A 26570-nucleotide genomic window follows, 5' to 3' on the forward strand; every position below is an offset into this window, starting at 1 on the left:
AGTAGAGGCAACAGACAAGGCTCCATAGGAAGTAATGGACAACTATCCTGCCATGAATTCTCAGTGCATTCAGCTTTTCAATGATGAGCCAAAGCAGGAAGAATTCTAGTACAAGGAGGGTGAAACTACACATTACATTAAATGAACTAGCCTGGATAGAGTGTAGTTGGTTAGAGTGTGGTGCTGATTATGCCAAGGTTGCAGGTTTGATCCCCATATGGATCAAAGCTCTGGAGCCAAGTGAGGATTCCCAGGTAAGATCCTCCCTCTATTGTGTGGGCAGGTAATCCCTCCCCTACCTGGCCTGGTCTCCTTGGCAACGCTTCCCCCAGGTGGGATTGGACAACTGACTGAGGTAGGCGGAGACCTCCAGGTATCCCACCTGAGGGAAGGCAAAGCCAAGCCTATGCTGTTGGAGCCGCTCCAGATCTAGGGGCTGCACGCGTCCACGCAAAGGGCGCCCCCCGTTTTAAGCGGGGAGCAGTCATTATGCCAAGGTTGCAGGTTTGATCCCCATATGGGATAGCGGCATATTCCTGTACTGCATATTCCTGCATTGCAGGGGTTGAACTAGATGACCCTTGTGGTCCTTTCCAACTCTACAGTTCTATGATTCTATGTATAACAGCTTTTGATTTATACAGGTACCTATTGAGAAGATCCATTAAAAACAACAGCTGTACCCAAAGGAATCATTGTGAAAATAGGAAATATTTAGGGGTGTGTGTGCCAAATTTTGCCCTCACTCAGGGCACCATATTACCAAAGTCTGTCCCTGGTAGTGTGATCCTCTGCAACAGATGAGTTACAGCCTTGCACTTAAGTTTGCTAACTAAATTGACTAAAGGAGAAAAAATGGAATGGCCCCTGAGAGATTAGAATGAATCGCATTTGAGCTCCTGATATATATAGGGCTCTCTACTAAGGTGGGGAAGTGTCACACTAACTGCTTAGCGTGCAAAATGGTAGCCCAGTGGAAGCTGATGCCACATTGATGGTTATCAAAGAGAGAGGGCTCCAAAACAAGGGATTGTAAGCTAGTCTTTCCGAGCTGCAAAACTGATTTAACCACCAGGAAGTAGGAAACGCGAAAATGTATCCAACATTAATTTCATTACTGAAAAGTACCAATAGACAAATGCTCAGTATTTCTTGATAAATAAACCAAATGGGATCCAGATACCTGAGGATCCAGTGAAATTGTGAAATTGCCAAACCACCAAATTAGTTGCATGGGCAGGAGCAGCAGGAAGTTGCTCCATTTACTTTAAATATTCCCATCAGCATATTGCCTTACAAGAATAAATTTCTTGTGGGCAGATTTCTAACCCCATACTATAGGGTCAGATGCATTTTGAATGCTATTTAATTTGCCTAGAGTCCAGAGAGTTCTTGCTTACTGGTTTATTACACACTATTTTGTGCCACCAAGATGCTTTTTCCTGGTTTTGAGCCAAAGTGGCTTTTCCAGAAGCTTCCTAGCAGGATTGGCTCTGGCGGTGGAAGTACACAGTCCTGACATCTCTGCCACTTTGGGCTTTCCCCTCTCCGTCCTAGTAAGTGGCAGCAACACAGCTGCCAGGATGCTAGCATTGCAGCTCCACCCCACCAGATAAGCTGCTTCTGGTTTTGTAAGGTCTGCTGTTACCAGATTTGCCCATGTGAACCCCTATCTCTTTACTAGAGACCATTGCATGCTGCAGAGAGTATTTTCTCGCTGAGCTAACTAACAAACGGTAGCAAGGCAACCTTCCAGAATAGTTTTGACTCCTCACATCATTATGGGGCAGCAAAATGACTCCAACTAGAATGTATGAGCAAACAGCTAGTCATGGGCACTCACTGTGATGCACAGAATTGGAAGGCTAGTTTGGAACCGTTATCCAAAAATGTGGCCATTTAAAGCACCCACACTAGGATGTCTTGTGCACTGACCTGCTCTTCAAGAGATGATGTTGAATAATCGCAGCAAATTGAAAGCGGCTGCTTGTGCACACAGTGTCATTGCAGACATTTTCAGACACATCTTTCCCCATTCTTTTACCCTAAGAGGGCAAAACATGCGTGGTGAGCAGCTGCACAGAACAGGCACTTGGTCATCAAAGTCTGCTTCTGTGCATGATTTTTGTGATTATATTATGTATGTATGTATGTATGTATGTATGTCGTCATTTCAAGGGGCTACCATATAGCTGGAGATTATGATTTGGATCTTAATGTAACTTAAGGAAGCTCAAAGAAAAGAAGCTTCAGGCCTCCTCCTCCCCCTGCACCCACAGCCTGAGATTCATTCCCTTTGTTTCCAATGGGGGGGCATGTGCTAGTCATAAGGCTGGCTTTGGTAGCATGTTGGGGGCCTGGGAGAACAATGAGTATGAAGGATCCATTCCTTCCCAGGATCTGCCACTGGTATGCTCCTTTTTGCCTCTACTAACATTGGAGCACTGAGATCAGTAAGGTAAGGGCTGAAGAGGTTTCCACAGCAACAGGGCGGGAGCTCACAAAGTTGGGTCTCAGTCTGTGAATCATCCCAGGGATGATAAGATTGCAGCCTTAAGGAAGACCACAGAAAGAAAGTTCCATAACCCATTCTCTCCTTGGCAATCCTCAGACACCCCACATTATTCAAGAGGGCCCCCATCCCTGCATTCAGGCTTGGGGTGTGTGTGCATGGATAGATGTCAGGGGTGGGGAAAGGAGGAAGTGGAAAACTTTGCTTCCATGACCTTTCTTATCCTATGTGATATATCCCTGAGCCTTTGACACTCAACATTCAATATTTGGGAGAGAGTTCCTTTTCAGAAATTAAAATCTGATCTCTGTTTCCTTCCCTGCCCCAATCTTTTTTTCTTAAGTTTTACATTGCAAATTAAAATTCCAACATTAAACATCAACATCATCATTTAGAATTCCCTGAATCCTTCAACTCCCCTCCGTTCTTCCACGGTTACAATTGTCAATCTTTTTTCAATTACTTCTCTTATTTTTTTCCTTATTACAAGAATTACTCAAATCCTGCCAAAGTTTTTGGTTGTTTACATTATAAATTTTTCCCATTCCTTCTTGAAGTTCTCCTCTTCCTAGTTTCTGATTTTCCTAGTCAGTTTCGCCATTTCGGCATAGTCCATCATCTTCATCAACCATTCATCTCTGGTCAGGACTTTGTCTTCTTTCAATCTCTGGGCCAGTAGCATTTGCGCTACTGTCATTGCATACATAAATAATCATTTCTGCTCCTTTGGTATCTTTGCACCTAAAATTCCGAATAAAAAAGCCTCTCCCCCCAAAAAAAATGTTATTTTAAACATTTCCCCCCAACTCATTATAAATCATTTCCCAGAATGCTTTTGTTATCTTGCACGTCCACCACATGTGGTAGAATGTGCATCTGATCTTTGTTTCCTAATGCTAGAAGTGTATGACTTGACCTAAATATTTTGATTCTCTCATAAAGCCTGCTAGTCATAGAGGTAATACTGTACGCAGATGTACAGTGGTACCTCGGGTTACATAAACTTCAGGTTACAGACTCCGCTAACCCAGAAATAGTAACTCGAGTTACGAACTTTGCTTCAGGATGAGAACAGAAATCGTGCTCCAGCGGTGCGGCAGCAACAGGAGGCCCCATTAGCTAAAGTGGTGCTTCAGGTTAAGAACAGTTTCATGTTAAGAACGGACCTCTGGAATGAATCAAGTACTTAACCTGAGGTACCATTGTACACTACTGAGGTCTCTCCTTTTCTATGAATGCCACAGAAATTTACAGAAAATTGAACACTGCATTCAGAATTTGATGTCATACTTCGAAAAGGAATTACTAAATTTGAAAGTTTCAAACTGGGGAAGACTGGTTCTCCCCCTCTCCAGCCATAGTTGCTTTCCTAGTCTCAAAAGGGTGTATTATACAATATAAGCATTAACTCTTGCAGACTCAGAACCAGCTAGTTTAATCTAGAGAGCATTAAAGACAGCACATGACCCAAAGCCCAACAGGTGGCAAGAGTTAGCCTCTAACAGTTGTTTGATGATCTAATGTCAAACTCATTGGTTGCATTATTCCACATCCTGAGAGCAAACAGGTGACCACATCTCCCAAACCACAACTGGTTAGCAATTTCAAAGAGAGAAGTCATGAAACTGACTGACTAACAGGATACGGTACTTGGCCTACCCTGTACGGACAATCCCTGGTAGATTGATGTCATGACACTCTTGCAGGGAATGTACAGAAGAGTGAAATGTTGTTCCTTGAGCTCTGAGCAGTGAAGACTTCCATCTCTCGCATGTGGCTGCATTTAATCAAACATCTTTCACCAGCACCACATTTATGAGGTTTAAACAAAAGCACCGGGGCTCCTTAGCTGGTTATTGGTCCTGCATAGCTAAGATGGTTAGGCGCCAGAAAGATATGGGAGGCAACTCCCAAGAGATGCAGAATCTCAGCACATGGTGTTTACCTTCATTTCCAGGCACTTAATATACACTGATGTGCCTTTGAATTGCTTGTCATCAGGTTGTCTTTGGCATTTGGATCCCCCTGCCCTCTTTTTAGTCCCTGGATGGGAAGCTCTCTATGTAAAACAAGGCGTTCTTCCCCCTAATTAAAACTTGTGATGCAATTCTGAGTGGCAAGTGAGTTTTAAATTATTTATAAAACAAGGCAGATCTTAAAAGGGACATTGTTAGGAAACTGTATGCTAATATACGTTACTTCTGGAAATATCCTTTGCTGGATGGAAACATGAAAGATCAAGGACTTCAGCTAATGCTTGTCATCTGCCGTCTAAAAGTCTGTAAAGCTGCTGGGATTCCACTGGTACCAACGGCGCCTAAGGACTCTATTAATATTTTTGTTAACCAGGAGTGATGGTGGCAAAGTCACCTTTTATTAGGTTTTTGAATTGGGGAAAGTGGAGCTATGGCTCACTTCTGAACATGGAGCTGCTTTTGGTCTTTTGGGTTTGGCTTTTGCTGCTCAACTCCCCACGGGACTCTTGAGTCCGCTAAGATCCTGATTGCATTACCTGGGTAGCCTGGCTATTCTTTTGTGATGGTTAATACTTTAGTTCCTGAATCCAGGTCACAGGCCTATTCATACACAAATGTGCCCTGAAGTCAGGATTTGTAAGCGAAAAGAAGGCTTTCGCCATTTGCCTCCCTTGCTGCAGAGGAGTATTTGAAGTCATTGAAAGAGTCAAAATGGCTTCAGGATTGCTTTCCTGTACTATTTCAAACACATGGTTTATATATTTAGATGTGTGGCATTTATGAATATTTATTCTATATTTGAGACCTCGGAATTCTTATAACAGCAGAAACATCTTGACTTGGATCTGTCTTGATATTATCATCATTTCCGGGGTTGGGGGTTGGGCGGGGAGAGGGAGACGCCATATAAATGAATGACATCCCTTGGACACAATGGGCTCTGTTACTGTTTCGCTTTCACTTGTGTGAAAGTCTGGGGAAAGAAAATGACAAATCGATAGGAGGTGTGCTCATTTCAGACCATTAGCGGAAAGTGGCAAATAATTATGCTTTCCCTTTTGAGTTTTCCCTTCTATTGACAGTACATAAAAGAGCTTGCAAAGGGAGATTCTCTTCTGTCACCTCCTCTTTGAGCTCTTCTGGTGCTTATCTGCAGAGCTCCCTATGACATGATGCTACAACCTCTGTTCCTTTTTTGCAGTACAAAAGAAGGGGTGGCCTTCCGGGCCATTTAAGGACCAATTTGAGAAAGCATTTGTAGAAATGACTGCTGCAGGAGGTGTTATACTCTCATTCATATGCCCCAGGCAATCAAATCAAAGTCATAAGACTTACTTGTCTGCAAAGAACAATAGCTGATAGATGCCTGCTAAAAACTTTTTGTTTTGGCAAGCCTATCCAAGCATGGGCTTTTATTGTGCTTACTGATTTTAAAATTCTGTTGATTTTTTCAGTATTTTTAAAAATCATTTCACTATATACACATTGCTTTTAAACTTTGTTGATTGTATCACTGTATGTATCAGAGCATGGATAGCTTAGTTGGTTAGAGTGTGGTGCTGATAATGCCCAGACTGCAGCTTCAATCCTTGTATGGGACAGCTGCATATTCCTGCATTGCAGAGGGTTGGACTAGATGATCCTCAGGGTCCCTTCAAACTCTACAATTTAATTATTCTATATTTATTTCTGGCTTCAAGTAAGATTAGAAAGAGAGAGAGAGATAGTATTGCAATACCAGTAAGTTGCACAGGAGATTCAGAGGTCTAACGCAGGCATAGGCAAATTCGGCCCTCTAGATGTTTTGGGACTACAATTCCCATCATCCCTAGCTAACAGGACCAGTGGTCAGGGATGATGGGAATTGTAGTGCCGAAACATCTGGAGGGCTGAGTTTGCATATGCCTGGTCTAACGGAAGTTCAACTAGGTTTGAGCTAGCAGATGATATTTATGAAGGCTGATGCCCTTTCTTCAAATCACTGATCCCTTGTTTTATGTAATTGCCGTATGCTGTAGGTTATGATTTGCAGTGTGGCAAATTATAATGGTGAAATTGTTATGGCCTTTGGCCAATAAACTTTTGATTGATTGGGGTCTGTATTTTTCAAGAAAAGATTTTGCATGGTGTTATGTTAGAGACGTTTCATAGCAGTCTATAAAAGTTCTTAAATAAATAACATTTAAAATGTGCTTTATAAGAAAGCAAAAGAGAGAAGTTAGCATCTCTGGTAGAAGAAACATTTGGTATGTTTACTCTAGAGTGGAGTTAGTACTGCCAACATTTCAGGTGGCAGAAGGTTATTACCAATAAAAGAAGACTGAATATTGCAAGACAGTTCCAGCAGCCTAGCCTGGGTGTCCTGTCTAGGATGGGGGCAGATTTTCTGTACCTCAGAACGCATCCCTAAATGCAACCATCTTACTTCATCCCATAGAGTTCAGAGCTGATAGCCATTAAGATCTGAGATGGCATTACTGCTACCCTGGGTGCCATTACTCAGTAATGCTAGTGCAGCAAGACAAAGAAAGTGTTGTGTGGCTTGTTGTTATTATTTTGTATACATGATTCAACTGAAGCTTGTTGAACATGAGGAGGGCCTGACGGTGAATTCCAGTCCACATGTCACATAGTTCTCATAAGGATACTCCGCATGTGCGCTGAAGACAAGAGAAAAATAAGCAGCCAGATCAGATGCAATGTGCAAGCTGGCTTGGCCACTATTTCACAAAAGCACTGGGAGGTGCCCTCCTGTTTTCTTCAGCAGAGCATACGCGATAGGATCTGCCCACCAATCTTCAGAAAGAGGGCTCCACTTAAGATCATTCACTCCATGCTTTTTTACTTGGTGTTTCCACTTCCTATAAGAAGGCAATTCTTAGTGAGAATTATGCTTCTCATGCTAGTGGGGAAGATCTCAGCAGTGGTTGCTGTGTGCTTTTCAATCCCAAGCCAAAACTTATGACCCCCAGCTTTGCTTTGTCTGATTTCCATCTTGTCACTTCTCCTGCTTTATTACTTCTGCTGTGTTTTTATTCATTTCTCTTGTTTTACAAGCAGGTCCCTGAAATGCTTTCTCTGGCTATGTCCTTCCTGCAGTCCTGAAGAATCAGTTACCAAAATCCCAACTGGACTTCCTGCCAAATTGCTCCAAGTAGCAAAAGGCTGCTCCTTCCCCCACTTCTTCTTCTTCTTCTTCTTCTTCTTCCCCCGCTTCATGTGCCTTGTAGGCATCTCTGCTTTTCCTCCTTTTCCACAGATGTTTTGCATTACTGCATAGTCGCATACAGGAAAGCAGGGGACTGTGGAATATTTTGCTAGATTAAGTAATGCAGGTCAGACCTGAATTTGTGTAGGAGACAGATAAACTTATAAAAGACTTGCTTGTTGAAGTCTTGATTTTGTGGGCTTCAAAGCAGCTGCGGGCTGATTTTTTAAAAAAATGGAGGATGAAGGCTGACATTTGGACAAGCAGCAAAGCTAAGACTTTGCTGCCCTTATTCGCCTTCACCCACACTAATTCAGAAGGGCTCCAGGCCTCTGCATGCATTGAGGGTTGCCAACCATTCAGAAAAAAGACTCAGCCTAATGTTTTCTTTTTAATCTCTGGGTCCAGGGATACAGACAGATAGAGAGAAAGAGAGGCAAAAATGTTCCTCTTTAATCAGGACTTTGGCTGATTGACTTTTAAATATTTTGGAGGAAGTGGGGGGGATTATTGGTTTGTTGTGAGCTGCCCTGAAATCTGCGGATGAAAGGCAATATACAAATTTGTTCCTTAGCCACAGTCATAGTTCATAGCTCAAAGGACTGTAACTGGATTAGGAGGTCAGCATTTCAAACTCTTGCAAGGAAACATGCTGCCAATTGTCTGATTCTGTTACTACCGGTAGTGTTCTGCTGAGGTGCGAACGATGTGCGGGAAGTGGGAAACCTTGAGGAAAGGGTTAATGATCCCTTGCCACAGCACCACTACTGCAATCACATTTGCAACTCTCCAAAGCGGCAATGTACAATGAAGGAAACGCCAGCAGATCAATCATGGATGTCTACTGATGCCATGTGCAGTTGGCGTCTCGGTATGCAGAAGCTGGCCTTACCAGGGTTGTCTGTGACGGACAGCAGGGAGAGTGCAGTTTCTCCTTCTGGGCTGGTCTAGTCTGGCAAAAGTCCAAGGCAGTGCGATGCAAGTCACTTCTGTCAATATACAATATTGACAATATTGTACAATATACAATATACAATCCCCTTCATGGATCACTGCCTTGCCATGGCGAAGGGGCTTGAAGAACTCAGAGAAGCTATGCCAACAAAGGTTTGTATAGTTAAAGCTATGGTTTTCCCAGTAGTGATGTATGGAAGTGAGAGCTGGACCATAAAGAAGGCTGATCGCCAAAGAATTGATGCTTTTGAATTATGGTGCTGGAGGAGACTCTTGAGAGTCCCATGGACTGCAAGAAGATCAAACCTCTCCATACTGAAGGAAATCAACCCTGAGTGCTCACTGGAAGGACAGATTGTGAAGCTGAGGCTCCAGTACTTTGGCCACCTCATGAGAAGAGAAGACTCCCTGGAGAAGACCCTGATGCTGGGAAAGATGGAGGGCACAAGGAGAAGGGGACGGCAGAGGACGAGATGGTTGGATAGTGTTTTCGAGGTTACCAGCATGAGTTTGACCAAACTGCGGGAGGCAGTGGAGGACAGAGGTGCCTGGCGTTCTCTGGTCCATGGGGTCACGAAGAGTCGGACACGACTAAACGACTAAACAACAGTCTGGCAAAAGTCCAAGGCAGTGCGATGCAAGTCACTTCTGTCAATATACAATATACAACATTCCAGTATATGCTTTGTGTTATTCCGAGACAGTAGTTCAGCATTTTCACTCAGTGTTGTAGGGGACCAGAAGTGTGCCCCTGGGCTCAGAAAGGTGGCTGAAGTGAAGGCCACTTAAGAATCTGTGCATTCCCTGCTTTACAACATGCAATTCACACACAAAAATGTCCATGACGTCCTGCCCCAGCAGACCAAAATATCTCCAGAAGGCTGCCGTGTCCATTAAAGTGTTAAAAATGAGGATATATAGCAGGCAAAAATCTCCGTTTCAGACTTTTCATGAACATATATAATCTAAATAAGAAGCAATCCTCCCTTCAAAGGTTTCAGGATATTTATTTTTAGGAATTCCAGAGCGTTCATAAATTGAGCTCTTTGTCTGAGCCCCTCAGAGGAATACATTACCTTATGGAGAAATAATGTCTGGGGGTTCATTTCACAGGGCTTACCTCTGGACTCCGTGATGGAGAAACAGCAGATTTCAATTCCCCTGCCCCTTCTCTGGTGCAACTTGTACCGTAGCTGTAAAGTAACCTCCAACCACAGCAACCTGGAAAGAGGTGAAGGAAAGAATGAGCATTTAAGCCAAGAAAAGGAAATGGAAAAAATTTATGTAGATAAGATCTCCCACCTTTTTGTAAAACATAATGGCATGAACTTACAAGTTCAAAAAAATAATATCTAACATGGGATGGCGCCCCACAATAACCCTTCATCCCAACTCTTATCTGTAGGATAATCTGCACTTAGGTCTATTTGTCTACGCTCCTCATAGGTTTTGAGCTTAGCGGGTGTGCCTTGGCTGTTGGATATATCCTCACTGGGCTCAGTTTCATTATGTCAACCCTCCCACTTCCATATTTATTTATTTATAGCAGGAGTAGCCAACTGCTACCCTCCAGAGGTTGTTGGACTCCCATCATTCCTAAACACTGGCCATGCTAGATGAAGCTGATGGGAGATGGAGTCTAATAACCCCAGGAGGGCACCACATTAACTTACCACTGATTTCATAGCTTTTGTAAATTACTTTTTAATATACATTAACAAAGTGTTTTATAATATAACAATTAACCGGGGGGGGGGGACCGGACCAATCTGTTGAAATACATAAAACAGCCCAATAGCAGCAGGATTATCTTCAAATCTTTAAGACAGCAATTTTTATCAGCACTACAGGTTGTTAGTCAATGGTGGGAAGACAGGGTTCCATCTTTGCTGCAATGTGTGAAGAGGGCAGTAGAGCAACCAGGAACAAGTTTTGGTGCTTGTTATCCTATGCAAATCTCCAAGTGTTGACAAGAGGCGCAATAATTTTCTAAATCTGACCAAGGTCTATAGAAATGTGCTCATTATGGGATGAACCTCTGGAAGATCACTCTAGAAAGTATGTAGCAGATCGCTTCAGAAACCATCAGGCAATACAGAGAAGAGACCTTTTTATATTACCGAGCAGGTCTCCTAGCCATCCCTTCCACTCAGGGCTGGCCCACCCATGAGGCAACTGCGTCAGGTAGCAGGGTCCTCAGGGGCAGATGATGTCATTCTTTCTCCCCCCCCATTTTGGGGTCCGCCTCAGGTGCCAAAATATCTTGGGCCAGCCCTGCTTCCAATACAATATGGTTCTAATCTGCAACATCTGCTACTACTCTTGTCTAGTATGATTAGACTGAAAAGAAGACAGGGTGCCAGTTCATTTAATAATTGTGCATAACAAGGATTTGTTTGGTTGCTTGCAAGTGGAGCTTGTTATGTGAGGATGAGAAGAAGAAGAAGAAAAAGAAGAAGAAGAAGAAGAAGAAGAAGAAGAAGAGTTCAGATTTGATATCCCGCTTTATCACTACCCAAAGGAGTCTCAAAGCGGCTAACAGTCTCCTTTCCCTTCCTCCCCCACAACAAACACCCTGTGAGATGAGTGGGGCTGAGAGACTTCAAAGAAGTGTGACTGGCCCAAGGTCACCCAGCAGCTGCATGTGGAGGAGCGGAGACGCGAACCCGGTTCCCCAGATTACGAATCTACCACTCTTAACCACTACACCACACTGGCTCTCCAGAGAAGCCACACTCAGGGAAATTGTCTCTCTAAACTAGGTCCTAACAAATTACCTGGGAGTAATTCCCAGTGAACGGAGAGGGACTTACTTCTGATTCGATATGTATTGGATTGCACTGCCTGCTTATGTATTAAAATACACATTAAAATATCCTCTAAATTCATATTTTGAAGGGGAATTATCGTCACAGAAATGGAAGAGAATTATGAGTAAAAAATGTGAAAACAACACAGATCAGAAATTGAGAGATTCATAATGATAGTTCACAGCTCTACACATTAATCCTGCTCACTCTGGATAAAAATTGCCACAAAATGTCACTAAAAATTAAATGTTGGGGCAAATGTGGAGGTTCCTCCTCAAACTAAATGTCTAAGGAATTTACAGGAAAGCAAAAAGCTTTCAGGAATGACGAATGACATTTCTCATGGGGTATCATAACATTTGGCACAGGGTTTCACCTAAAGTGAAAATTTGAGATAAATTTTGCAGTTCCTGCTAAGGAGAAACATCCAATGGTTTATTTATCTTTTGCAAAACAAAAGTTTAGATAAAACTTCAGAAATTTCTCAGGGGGCGTTACATGCACATCCCTATTCTGACATTTTGTATACTGATGATGCAATTAATTAAAGGAGGCACAAGGTCTAAGTGTTGAAAGTCTGCCAAAACCCTTCATTTACAAATTAAACAGGTTCTGTATATAGACCTCCAGAGGAGAATTGCTATTGGACTAACCTTTTGTGCAGCCAAATCCAAGGGGGGAAATGGCCTCTTCTTGTTCCATCTCTCTAGGCTGCTTATATAGTTGACAAAGTGGCAAATGGTTAAGACACAGAGTTCTCTCACCTGAACCCCTCTTGTGGTGCTCTCTATTTTAACAGCATTTGAGGCAATGGCTGAAAAGGTGTCAGTCAGCTTAGCTTCTATATGAAAATCTATACTGGCCATTCACCTCTGGAGCAGCAGATCCAACTCATTGTAAAGGTCTTGAGTACTACAACTGTGCTGACACCAGGATCATTCACATTAATAATATTTCCAAATGGGCCCCAAATCTGGCAACACCTAGCCATTATTAAAAGTCTCTGGACTGAGCAACTACAAGGTGTGAACTTGTGAATTCCAGCTTGATTGTAGGAAAGGGGGCAAGGTCAACAACAGGCTTGTGAAGAGGAAGGTGGGTGAGTAGCTGCTTTTCCAAGACTGCAGAAACCTCTAGTCAGCCATGTTTATGATATATATGCAGTATAATTACCTCAGAACCAGGATTCAGACACTCTCCTGTTATATCATAAGGAATCTTAAAGTGGTCCCACCACCTCCAAGTTCTAATATTCTCCTGAAAATTAGCAATATTGAGGTCAGAGCCAGACTGCGACTGCAAAAAAGAACCCTAAAAACAGGAGCAGATGCATGGTGACTGGACAGAAGAAATTGCAGTGTAGAGTCTAAAGAGCATCTAGGTCCCATTTCACATTAGAATTCATGTCACATAGCTGCATGAGTAATAGCTTGGGAAGACTATTCATATTAATCTGTATTTTACCCCATGCACCTCTCTCAGAATTTACCCATTACCACCTGCAGACAAGGTTAAATATTAAATATATTTTCCTTCACCTCTAAGGACACATAAGACCATAATTGTTGTCTTCCTGAATCTCTCTAGGATCCACCTAACTCAGCATTCTGTTTTCATTCCAACACTGCCAAACCATATGCTTTCATACACTCACAGTTGGCACATGGAGGTGATGACCACTGAGTGGTGAGATGTTGTTTTCAATGAGTTATTGTCCAGAACCCAATATATTTTTCTTGGGTAGACAAAGAAAGTTTAGACTCAATTAGTGTGTGTGTGTTTTTATTTTTTATTTTAATCCCAAATGCATTACTCTTTTACTGCATTACATCTACTCTTACGCCCGGTTTGTAGAGATCTATTTGCAGCTCTTTACAGTCTGCTTGAGATTTCTGCAAAGTAAATAACACGGCTATTGGTTCACTCACTTCCTTCCTTCCATTAAGAAAACTGTCTAGTTATCCCCACCTTCTGTTTCCTGATTTTTATCAGTTACTCATCCTTAAGAGGACTTCTTATCTGGATTACTACTATTTATACATAACCAGCTGATATTTACCTATTGGCAAGAAGAAGAGTTTGGACTTGATATCCCACCTTTCACTCCCCTTAAGGAGTCTCAAAGCGGCTAACAATCTCTTTTCCCTTCCTCCCCCACAACAAACACTCCGTGAGGTGAGTGAGGCTGAGAGACTTCAGAGAAGTGTGACTAGCCCAAGGTCATCCAGCAGCTGCATGTGGAGGAGCGGAGACGCAAACCCGGTTTGCCAGATTACGAGTCCACTGCTCTTAACCACTACACCACGCTGGCAAAAGGAACATGAAATCATTAGTAAGGCGGCTATGCTGTTCTGAAGGCTAGTACAGTATAATATTATTAAACTGGTTTTAACATGGCTATTGCCATCTAGTAGAGTTTCCCCATTTGACATGACCGATTAGGGGGCAAAACATGCAGTATAGGTTTTATAGCATTAAAGAATATTGAATTAAGTAATACTATCTGAAAGAGAATTTGCTTATTTCCATGCATTGAGACATGACCTTGCACACCTAAACATATATTTCTGCTTATAACAAAAGAATGCTACCTGTGGTCAATCAAATCATAATGTGGCACAAGCAGATAGCAGATTGTTAAGCTATGGCACTCACTCCCACAATTTCGTGGAGAATTGGGCTATCAATGACTACTAGCCATGATGGCGGGGATCTCCCTCCAAAGTTGGAGGAGATAATGCTTCTGAATATTAGTTGCTGGAAGCCACAGTAGCTATTGTGCTTGGGTCCTGTTTGTGGGTTTCCTACAGGCATCTGGTTGGTCACTGTGAGAAGGTTGCTAGATAATACCGGTTATTGGCCTGATCCAGCAGATTCTTCTTATGTTCTTATGGTATGGATTTCAGTTTCCTCAATGCCAGAGGTAGCTGAGGTAAAAAGAGCAAGTCTAATAGGATATACCGTATACACCAATCTCAAGAACAATGAACTTTTTCATTTCCTGCAGGAGAAAGAATTTCCAACCGATTAGACCTGTAGGAAACAATTTTCCACCCTCCTAATACAATTATGAAACTGAGCAATGATGTTCTCCTTCGCTGAAATCCCATCCTCATTTGTGGCTATTCCACTTGTAAGAAAGGGGATCAAGGATACCTGGATTTATGCTTGATAATGCAAACAAATGAATTTCTTGGCCCAACTACTTCTCATATGAATCTGAACCACAGTTTTATATGAGGATATATAATCTATAATATAACTAGCAACATGAAATACAGAGGTATGGATTAACTGAGAAAGCCTTGCAAAACCTTTTATAGCTTTCAGTTCTGAAGGACTCCCCCCACCCCATACCAAAGTTTCAATGCTTTTTGAATTTCAAACAAATCCTGATCAGGAAACCCAGCCAAAATGTCTAGGTTTTGCCTGGTTTCAGGTTGAAGCTGTACTGAGCGAAGGCTTGAAGCTGCTCATGATTTCAACCCTCCAAACAATAAACTGAAATATAAATTATAAATTGGCTCAGCTTCATTTGAAACGCAGCCCAGCCTTCCATGAAATTCAGCCCAGCTTTGCCAGAAGGCATAATTTGAAAGTGAGTTGGTCTGGGTGTCAGAGATGGAGTGGAAGACACTTGGAAACTTCCTAAGTTGCAACATGGGGAGCATTTGTTTGAAAATTCTGGAAAAAGAATAAAGCAGCCTTCACCAAGATTGGTGCCCTTAATATTTTTGGGCTACAGTTCCCATCATCCCCAGCCAGCATGGTCAATGGTCAGAAATGATGGAAGTTGTAGTTCCACATTTGGAATGCTACAGGCTCCCCTTCCTTGATCTAGAGTTTAGATTTTAGTTAAATACACACAGTTAGCAATGCTAGACATGCTCAGATTGTGAAGCCAATCCTCAAGATTAAAAAGCTAAATGATCTTCTCCTGGGATGCATGGAGGAGTGCCGGTTTTCTGTTATTGATTCTGGGTCTGGTAATCCCATTCGTATCCTCAGTTAAAAAAAACCCCAAAAAAACCCCAAAAAACCAGCCCTGCAGAGCACCTGCAACTGCCTCCTCCTTCCTATGGGTCAAAGTAAATTTCAGCACCTTGGGGCTGTTGTTCATAAGATTTAGGAGGCTAGGGCTTTGCTTACCTGAATCTTGCTCACAAGTATTCTAGCAGGGTATCTGAACACCTGGGACATCCCTATGACTATCACTGGGAGTAAAGAAATTAATATTTAAAAGCTTACACACATACAGCTGCTAGTTGCAGTGATTACTGTCATTAGCTTTTTGGCTGTTTGGGGATACAGTGGTACCTTGGTTTAAGAACAGCTTAGTTTATGAACAACTTGGATTAAGAACGCTGCAAACCCGGAAGTAGGTGTTTTGGTTTATGAACTTTGCCTTGGAAGCAGAACATGTTCCGGTTTCTGTTGAGTGTGTTCAATTTGTAAATTGAGTCCCCCACTGCTATGGGAAAGCACACCTTGGTTTAAAGAACGCTTTGGTTTAAGAACGGACTTCTGGAACGGATTAAGTTCGTAAACCAATGTATTACTTGACCTGTTTGTGTGCTTTATCTTTAATATTCTAGATGCATTTTATATGACTTGTTAATGATTGATCAACAATAATGATTAATTAAAAAGGTAAAGGTACCCCTGCCCGTACGGGCCAGTCGTGTCCGACTCTAGGGTTGTGTGCTCATCTCACTTAAGAGGCCGGGGGCCAGCGCTGTCCGCAGACACTTTCGGGTCACGTGGACAGCATGACGAAGCTGCTCTGGCGAGCCAGCACCAGAGCAGCACACGTTAACGCCGTTTACCTTCCCGCTATAAAGTGGTACCTATTTATCTACTTGCACTTAGGGGTGCTTTCGAACTGCTTGGTGGGCAGGAGCTGGGACCGAGAGACGGCAGCTCACCCCGCCGCGGGGATTCGAACCGCCGACCATACGATTGGCAAGTCCTAGGCACTGAGGTTTTACCCACAGCGCCACCCGCGTCCCTCTAATGATTAATTAGTAGATTGTTAATTTAGCATTGCAAATAGTTTTATGATTTTAATCATGTAGCATGGTTATTATAGTATTTCTTTGGCCTGTTATTCTGCTGTAAACTACTCTGAGCACAAATTTGTAGAAAATGTGTTATATAAATAAAATAATGGTGAATATAATTATCCAACCTCAAATCTTTCAGTAACTTGTCAGCTGAACAAATAACCAACACTCAGTGTCTTGCTTTACATTCTAAGCTGGAAGGCAATTCAATTTGCATTCCTGTTTTCTGAAAGTAACAAAGAACTTTGGTGACATGTAAACTGAAGGGTGTGTGGTTGTGTACATGTGCAGTGTTGTCCATCACAGAGGGTGATGGGAAATTGGAGATGGCTTTTAAATATGCACATAGTACTCATTAATATGTATGTTCACTGAATATGTTTGGAGAAAGGGAGAACTGTGTCTCATGCATGTACAGGGTTGTGCTTGAATGTGTCTTTGGAATCTGTCCATTGATTAGTAGCACACTTTGCTAGGAATTACCTAGCGAAAGTCCCCTCTGGCAGGCAAAGAAAGGCAAAGTAATGGAGTTTTAAGCAAGAGGCAAATCTGAGGCAAGAGAAAGTGCAGACGTCTCTAGGAAATAAAGACCATTCAGCACATGTACAAATCCCTATCTTCAGCTTTGAAACCTAAGGATCTCTGTTGTTGCACGGCTGAGTAACTAGGCTTTGAAATATGTTATAAACTGAAAGCAACTGACTGACATTTTCAAGATGTCAGAAAATTAGGAAAGCTGGACAGAAGCACTAGGCCAAGAAAGAGACGGGGAAAAGAAAGAAAGAAGTGCATTTTGTGCCAAGAAACCCTGAGCTGCCAGAATGACTACTTGCGCCAAGAGGCTCCAAAAGCTTTGGGCTTTTTGTACTACTTGACCCAAGTACACTGTTCTTTTTCTGGGTCTGGGCTTCAGGTTCAGTGCAGGAGGTCGAAGGGATTTGGGATGAAACCAAAGAGGATATTTGTGTGCATTTAATGCCTAGCTCTGGGATTATTATGTTGAAAAGCAATCCATTTCCCTTCCCCAGTTCTTTTGGAATATATCGCATTCAGATTTAGATTCCTCCATATTCTTACCTAGATGAGGATAACTATTTCTGTTGCAGATATTATTATGAGTTTGTGTCTGGCTTGATATAGATACACTTTCATGCTTAATCCAGACTCAACAAGTGTCGCTATTTTCCAGGGACAGTCTTGGATTTACAGAAGCCAACCTGGTTTTTGATTTGATCCCAGAATGTCTCCTTAGGATGTTTCTATTTTCATCGGAGAAATGTTAGAGGGTATGGAGTTATCCAACCCCTGAGCCATCTGAAAGCAGCGCTGTATGGGGATGTTTTTAATGTTTAATGTTTTCTAATGTTTTTATATATGTTGGAAGTAGCCCAAAGTGGCTGGGGCAACCCAGTCAGATGGGCAGGGTCTAAAAAGTAAAATCATCATCATCATCATTATGGAATAAAAAGGTAAAGGGACCCCTGACCATTAGGTCCGGTCGTGACCAACTCTGGGGTTGCGGTGCTCATCTCGCTTTACTGGCTGAGGGAGCTGGCGTACAGCTTCCGGGTCATGTGGCCAGCATGACTAAGCCGCTTCTGGCGAACCAGAGCAGCGCACGGAAATGCTGTTTACCTTCCTGCCGGAGCGGTACCTATTTATCTACTTGCACTTTGACAAGCAACCAACTGCTAGGTTGGCAGGAGCAGGAACCAAGCAATGGGAGCTCACCCTGTCGTGGGGGATTCGAACCGCGACCTTCTGATCAGCAAGTCCTAGGCTCTGTGGTTTAACCCACAGCGCCACCCATGTCCCTCATTATGGAATAGGACATCCCTATTTTCCTTGGAGAAATTTTGGGCAAGCATACTCCTAAATCTCAGGAATATATTTTGACAGTTAGGAAGCCTTGCGATTTTTGCCATCTATCCTGGGGAAATCACAGATCACCACCATAAATGGTGTTGTTCCCTAGCCAAAGGCAACAGCTAAATATCAGGCCTTTGGGACGCTTTGCTTGTCAGCATGCACAGACTTCCCATAGCAGCCATCACACTAATGAAGCTCCTTGGAGTTCCAGCAGGGCTATTTCACAGCCTGGTTTCTGTAGCAATTTAGGTTTTTATTGCCTGTGGAACAGAGCTTCTGCAAGTCAATGAAACACTCTGCTGCAGTGGTAAAAGGTGTAAATTGAACTAACTTCATGGGGTCCCCAAGAAGCAGTGACAGATGAAGGAGGCTTTCTCCCCTGCAACCATTCTCTTCATTATAGCTGGGGGGGAAAGAAGAAGGTTGAGGTGTTACAGTAAGAAAAGCAATATTTTATGAAAGTTGCAAGCTGTATGCCTGAAACAGTCCCCCACAGAGTACTCTATGGACTGGTGTTTTCTGTTTATTGTACCTCACCGCACCTAGACCTGGTTTCCTGCTGGCTTTCTTCCTTCCCATGTCCTCACTTTATTTTACCTCAGTCACTACAACCATTTCCAGTATTTGTCCAAGTTTCCACTTAGTTCCTTCGCATCCGACCTCATACACTTCTGTTTGCCTTTCTCTTCTATGGTCTGGACTTGGGCCCCAGACAACGGCAAAGAGTTTCTGAGTTCATTCAGAGGTGACAGTGTAGGGTGTGCAGAGATGCTTTAAACGGGTTTTTACATTGCACGTTATTGCATTTTAACATTCAGGTTCGCTTCAATTGTTATAACCCACCCTGGGGCTTTAAGGGGAAGGGCGGGTAAGAAACTGGAATCAATAATTGTTTGTCTTCTGTATCTCAAACATTTGTATTGTTATATGTAATAAAATAACATAATTAAAATTTAGGGAGGAATGCTACTACCTTCACTCCCAATAATAACAACAACAATAATTCTCTTAAAGTATTGTCGATGAAACAACCCTAATTTGCATTTTGTGTTTATGTGTATGCTTAATTTTAATTCAGTTGTATTGTCTTTATTTCTTCCTTTATTCTTGCATGTTATTGAAGTGAATATCCTTTGTTAAAAAGAAGTAATAACTGAAAATCAGCAGCAGCAGCATGCTTCCTCTCTCTACCCTTCCCTGCCACCCAGCTGCCCAGGCTTGAAACCAGATTGAAATGGGGCTAGATTATCCATTTCATCCAATAATCAATGGAGCTGTACATGCATTCAACACACTGTTTCTGTCCCTGTTTGGTTTTTTCCTCAAACTTTCCTTCTTCTCTCACTTAGTTTCCCCCCTTCTGTCTAAGTCATGTCAAACACCAGCCTAACTTAGACTCTTGAGCACATTTACAAAGATCTCTTGTACCCCTCTTGTAAATCTGTCTCTCTGGCTACTACATTTGCATTCCCTTTTGCTCCTTCAGGCTTTCACACCAGTTCATGTTCCCAGTGCCTCCTGTGTGACATCCATGAGCTTGTGCCAGTTTTTGTTGGCTGATACTCAGTTTTAGGATGCAGTGCAAATAGCAGGAGTTTATAGTCTTTTCTCCCAAATATTTGGGAGAAGGAGCCAACTGCAGGCCATTTAGAAAGCTCGGTTTCTTGAACTGTTCTCTTCTAGTCTTTTGTTGGGGCAAGGTCAATAACACAGAAATATTAACTCAGTAGGAAACATAGCTAGGGATATCTGTTCATATATTGCTTCACTGGTATAATGAATACTTAGTTTCCTGAGGTTAAAGACGTACATCCTGGCATGCACTGCAGATACCACTTTGCTCAGTACTTGAAACATATATTCAGAACAAGAGCAAAGCATATTCCAGATCTGAGGCAAAGTGCCCTCCGTAGGTCACTCCCCACCCCAAAGCAGACTTGTCAGGTGGTAAGTTGCAGCAAGAGGCCAGCTGCAGCACCGGAGCACTGGGCTTATGTGCCTAAACCTGCTGGCACTACCATTGAATCCCCCACAATGCAATGCTGTAAGTATGCTCCTGTCAGCACCAGGAAGGAAAAGTATGCCCAAACTAGGCTAGTGTTAGCAGTGGGAGAGGAGCTTGTGGGGACCTCAGCATATGCCCAAGAATGGTGCTTGCTGGTGCTGGCCATAAGCACATTAAACATGTGATAGGAATTAAGACCCTGGGTGAAGAGGAAGGATAAGGTTATTTGAGGCAGCCCATTAAGAGAATCCGCATCACTCAGGGTACGCAGGAAGCAAAAAAGGCTAATGCTATTCTAGGCTGCATCAACGTAAGTATAGTGTCCCAGTCAGGGGAGGTAATAGTAGTGCTCTGTTCTGCCTTGGTCAGACCACACCTAGAGTACTGTGTCCAATTCTGGGTGCCACAATTTAAGGAGAGTTAAGACAAGGTGGAACATGTGTACAGGAGGGTGGCTAAGATGACCAGGGGTCTGGAAACCAAGCCTTATGAGGAACGGTTGAGGGCATTGGGTATGTTTAGCCTGGAGAAGAGGAGACCATCTTCAAATATCTGATGGGCTGTCCCCTGCCTAGCTGCATGTAGCCTCTCCTGCTTCTAGTTAACAGTTTCCAAGTTGGTGTTGCTCTTGAAAGTTCTTACACGAGATCTACCAAATTCTGGAAATAACTAGAATCTGCTTGTGAATTTATGGGTTTACTCTGAATTGGACTTGGGACACAAATGAAATAAATAATGTTAGAAAAGGGGCAGATGACTGCTGGGAAAATGAAAGAACAAAGCTCTGTCCCTGTATGTATGCATGTATGTACATATTCATGGATTTATTTCATGGATTTATATCCAGCACTTCAGTAAGTTCCCAGGGAATCCTGCAAAGAATCAAAAATACTTATCATGATATAACCCTTGCTCTAAGAAACCTCAGCTTATGTATAGCCAAAAATGTGGCATCTGGAATTAAGAACCTCTTCTTTCATTCAGATTACAAATTGAAAACAATTCAGACTCAAACTGAGGATTACGGTGGTTTTGGCTCTGTAGCTACTAAAGGGGCCATGAATTTCCTAACTTTTATAGGATGTACGGGAGATAGGTTTGAACTTTTTATGCTTGCCTCTTTTAAAATTCTATAATCATACGGCTGTTCAATTCTCCTGGGTAAACTGAGACCCAAGTAGAATTTAGTTGGTTGTAAAATATATATTTTGTGTTCTCCATCATATATATCCCTGGTGAATTTATTCATTCTCTAGCAGTCTTTTTTATAGCAAACTACAGATGTGTATTACTTAAACAGATTGTCCCATCTTCTGAGCAGAGTCTATTGAGTAGACGGATGCTTTGATAATATGAAGATTTCTTGCATTTTCAGAAACTAGTTATCTTATTCTCACCTCTTATTCAAAAACAGCACTGAAAAAATGATAGAATCTTTAAAGTCTTTCAACTACAAGTTTTTAATCAACTTGGTTTTTACTTGCCTCATTTGGTAACATATACATAGCCTTGGAGATAGTAATATAAAGCTCCAAATCTTTTGGATTATTTTTGTGTCTTAATAATTTAATTATATGAAATAAAATAACTTAATCCAGAGCCACATGCATGCTTTTTTACATCCTTGGAGCTTCTGCATGAGTGGAGCTCTGTTCATTTAAATCAGGGGTTTGGTCGTGGCCAATCTTCACCCAATAAGGGGTCCAATTTGGCCTGCAAGGCCATTTTCCCTAAAGCAAGATCCATCAATCAGATGGAATCACTGGGTGATAGATGAAAACTAGCCCCTTGCTAGGTTACTTCACAGAAGCAACAAGAATAAAGCTGTTCCTCTGTTAAGCAACCATTTTGGTCTGACTTCTTCTTTGAAATAACCTGACAAGGGGCCAGTTTTCATCTATGTTTGGACACTAGGTGCCGTTTTGATTCAAGATGTCAGACTGAAATGTTCTAAACTGATCACCCAGCTTGGCATGATGGCTCCTGAGGTGGAGGAGTGAGTTAATCCCTTGTGCACTCTATTTTACCAGAGTGAATTTAATAGCAAAGATTTATGGTTTGGCTATCATTAAGCATCATGCAATTATCGCCATTGGCGAGCTGTCAACAGAAGATGTTCAGTCTGCCATGTTCCTCCTCTGTAAGTCCACCACCAGACACCATTTTGAATCAAGGTGGTGGGCCAAATTATTCCAAACTGCACCACTTAAGATATCATTGCTCAAATTGGCATGGCAGTTCCCAAGTAGTAGATTTTGGTCTAGGCTGGGACACTATCAGACTTCATTTTTACTCAAGGTGGTGAAGTGAGCCACCTGCAATGATTTGAACACTTTTGAAGATGATATCGTTCCCCAATGTGGCATGATGGTTCCTGAGATCGTAGAGTAAGTTTGAGCCTACGTTCAAATACCATCAGATGCCATTTTGAATTAATATGGCAGGCTGAACCCTTCATAACAGCACTGATTTTAACCATCATTTGGCAGGAATATAATAAGACTATGCACCAGATTTGGCCAAAATCCCAATTCCAAACCAAATTTGGCCAATTCAAGCCGATCTCAGCTTTGACCAAGTTGGGTCAAGAGAGCCCTGTACTACCCCAGGTTGAGTTGCCCCAAATTAACCAGGACCATTTTGCATAACAAAAAATGGATTCTTTTTCAGCCATATATATATATATATATATATGCAGGTTTTGGTGTCCTCGGGTGTCTTCCCGTGTAAAAGTTGGGGTGTCTAGGCGACGTTTCGACGAGGTCTCACTCGTCATCTTCAGGCTGGTGCTTTCGGCTTCTTGTTACTGGAACAGAGCGGGATCTCAATGTTTGAGTTCCTATAAATACTGTAGAGGGGGTGTGGTGTCTAGCCTCCAATGTTCTGGGCAGAGAGGAAGTTCCCAGGCTAGTGTGCGGGAACATTGAGATCCTGCTCTGTTCCAGTAACAAGAAGCCGAAAGCACCAGCCTGAAGATGACGAGTGAGACCTCGTCGAAACGTCGCCTAGACACCCCAACTTTTACACGGGAAGACACCCGAGGACACCAAAACCTGCATTCCTGTACCCGTGAAAATCTACGAAAGCATATATATATATATATATATATATATATATATATATATAATCTGCTAAAATGTTCCCTTATCCATTTAAATTTACCTCACTTGCCCTCAGTGATAAAATCACATAGCCAGACATGATTGGCAGCATAGTGTTGTGATGTCATGCTGTGATTCCTGACAGTTATTCTCATGTGACTACTTCAAAATCGAGAAAGAAAATGAAACCATAGTATTGCTGTTTCAAAACTTTAAAAATTAATAAATTTATCAGGTGATATTTACACTCCACTGGAACAGCTATTCTTGCCTTTAAAATCGATACTGGCAAATATTCAGTGCAGCTCCAGTTATAACATTTTTGGAAATCAAATATAAACACACTATACTTCCCTCTTAATTCTTCAACATGCTTTTGTGCTTTTTGCAGTCCATCAGGTTTTCTCTTCAATCCAGTAACCCCTGAAACAGATCCACTTTTTCATAGTGTAGCTGGGATGTATATTCTAAATACAGCAAAGCAGTTTTCCGGGGCATATCCTCCAGACCCCTGTTTGTCAGCATTGTTCTTCTCATCAACCTTATCTATCTTCCACATGTACATACTAAAGTGGAATCTCTTTACAAGAACGCTGTCGGTATATGTTGTGTCCTTGTTGTGCCCTTTTCATATAACCTTCTTCCCCCAGAGGAGTACATTTTTTTTTTAAGTTCACCATTTTAGGTAATTCACAAATGCTGAGGACTCACAGTTTTTACACGTACTGTACAAGCCTTGATTGTAGCCTTGTCCAAAGGAAGGAACTGCAACAATAAAAACATCTGTGTAAGGCTTCATCTCTTCAAAATCTCAGAGATCTACTCCTTCAACAGGTTGTCAACACAATAATTCTCTGTAAAGGATTTGTGTCATATGCCAGGAAAATTGAGAGCAGAAGTGACAATGACACATGGCCCCTCAACTTTAGCTTTTATGAAAAATGGGTTTCTTTAAGGGACAGGGGGTTCCAAACCCAGACCCTGCTTCCATCACTACAATGGTCAGAGATCTTCTAGATTCCCCTGTGCCTTAATAGGGGGACCACTACTAACAGAAATGGAACTTCTTTCTGTGACTCCCTCCACCTTTCTTCACCACCTGCTTGCTCACCCACCACCCATCTCCCTTCTAAAAAGAAAGCCAATGGCTCTTGAGGGAGGTTAGGTGATCCTGGGTGACCAGGCCAGCAGGCCACAGCTCTTTCTGAAGAGATGAGAGCCTGGGAGGGGAGGGTGCTGCTGGTATTTGCAGGGTGCAAGATTGGCCCTACCAATAGGCAAAGTGAGGCAGCTGCCTCAGGCAAAAGATTTTCATTGACACAAAAAGCCCACAAACTGTTAGCTATTTATTATGGGTTTTTTTTTACAGTATTGCAATACAGTGTAAAATGGAAAAGACACTTGCAAGGAGGAGCAACAGCCTCCTCTAAGTCGGTGCCATGGGAGAGGTAGATGCAGGCCTCACCTCAGTTCTCTCACACAACCTACTATATTAAGGGGATCCCTGAGGGCATTTTGCCCTGCACCCAAAGCCTTCAAAAACATGCCCAGATTTCCCTGCAGTGAACAATGAGGTGAGAAGTTATGTGATAATTGTGTACTGGTAGTATGAGGAACAGATGACTTGTGAAAAGCCACCAGCTTCTCCTGCAGTGGCCAAGAACCTCACTGGAAATTTAAAACAAATATAGCAGACGGAAGAGTAGTACAGTGGTACCTTGGGTTACATACGCTTCAGGTTACATATGCTTCAGGTTACATACGCTTCAGGTTACAGACTCCGCTAACCCAGAAATATTACCTCAGGTTAAGAACTTTGCTTCAGTATGAGAACAGAAATCGTGCTCCGGCGGCGCAGCAGCAGCAGCAGGAGGCCCCATTAGCTAAACTGGTGCTTCAGGTTAAGAACAGTTTCATGTTAAGAATGGACCTCCGGAACGAATTAAGTATTTAACCTGAGGTACCACTGTACATTCCGTATGTGGTGGCAATTCCACCCTTGCATAGTGTGGCATCATGATGCTCCACTTCTGATCACAGCCTCATGGTATGTTTGGCCAGGGGCAACAGTTTTTCTTTCATAGTTTATTTGTGGTTCTGAAAGGCAGGCAAAACCAGCCCAACATATTTTGGAGAGGGTGCTTTTTTAAAAAACAACAACAACAACAACAACAACAAAACATTCCTACATTTATGACATTTAATTCAAAGTCCACATGTGAACATTTCTGGCCAACTCATTGGCTCTATGCCAGCAAGTGTAACAGGAGAATCTGCACTGATGACCTAGCAAGGTTAGAAAGTAAGGTTCCCTGTATTTACACCAGGGAGCTTCATACTGCAACAGGTATGTACCCTCAGGAGTCAAGTTGTTTGCTCTGAAGCAGCTTTCTGTTGCTGCTGCTCTTGTTCCTGCTGTTCCTGCAGTTTCCTCTCATTCTTCCAAGGGCCATTTTTTTCTTTAGCGGCTCCTTCTCTTTGGCTGCTGCACTGTCTTCAATTGGTGCTGTTGTTCTAGACCGTTCTTTTACAATAAGGCAGTCCCTCAGTTAAGCAGCCATTTTGGCCCACCTCAATTGAACACAGCACCATCTGTGGTTGAAATAGCAGTACAACAGCTAGCTCTAGGTTACACCCTGTCAGGTCTGAAGCTGCTTATTAACTTAAATCTTTTTATCCTGATGGATTCACAACGTAATGGAAAGTCCAAATGTGAAGGAATCGTGAGGTAGCAAACCTTTTATCGTACAAGACCACTGTAGTATAAAAACAAGCGTCTCCCTTCTAACTTGTATTGGGCACTGTTTCTTTTATCCTTCACTTTGTCTTGCACTCTTGTGGGTTTTAAAATCTCATTTTCCATTACATGTGATTTTGACAGCAGGCTTTGTGTAGATATCTTGCTGAGGTCACTTATGGAGCCAATTACATGGAAATTGCTCCCAGTTTGGATGTTTGTTTGGTATTCAGTTGATGTTTTGTCTGTTAATTCCGGAGAGGTTTCCTTCTTAGGCGTGTTAAAGGCATCTGGAGGTGAAGAAAGTCAAGGTGATATTTTTTTCTCCCTCCACC

The 26570-nt window shown here is 42.4% G+C and overlaps 1 long non-coding RNA gene across 2 annotated transcripts; it reads right to left on the reverse strand.

The window, feature by feature from the left end:
• Positions 1-640: 640 nt before the first annotated feature.
• On the reverse strand, positions 641-26224 carry LOC310845585. Of its 2 annotated transcripts, none has more exons than XR_014564844.1 (4): positions 25854-26224; positions 23560-24263; positions 9771-9871; positions 641-3253 (listed from the first exon to the last, which is right to left on the reverse strand). It is a non-coding gene; the product is annotated as an uncharacterized lncRNA (long non-coding RNA). The 2 variants fall into 2 exon arrangements; XR_014564845.1 differs by lacking the exon at positions 641-3253 and adding an exon at positions 8589-8685.
• Between the last annotated feature and the right edge of the window lie 346 nt (positions 26225-26570).

This window comes from Podarcis gaigeae (assembly GCF_964106915.1).
Source record: "Podarcis gaigeae genome assembly, chromosome: 5".
NCBI lineage: Eukaryota > Metazoa > Chordata > Lepidosauria > Squamata > Lacertidae > Podarcis > Podarcis gaigeae.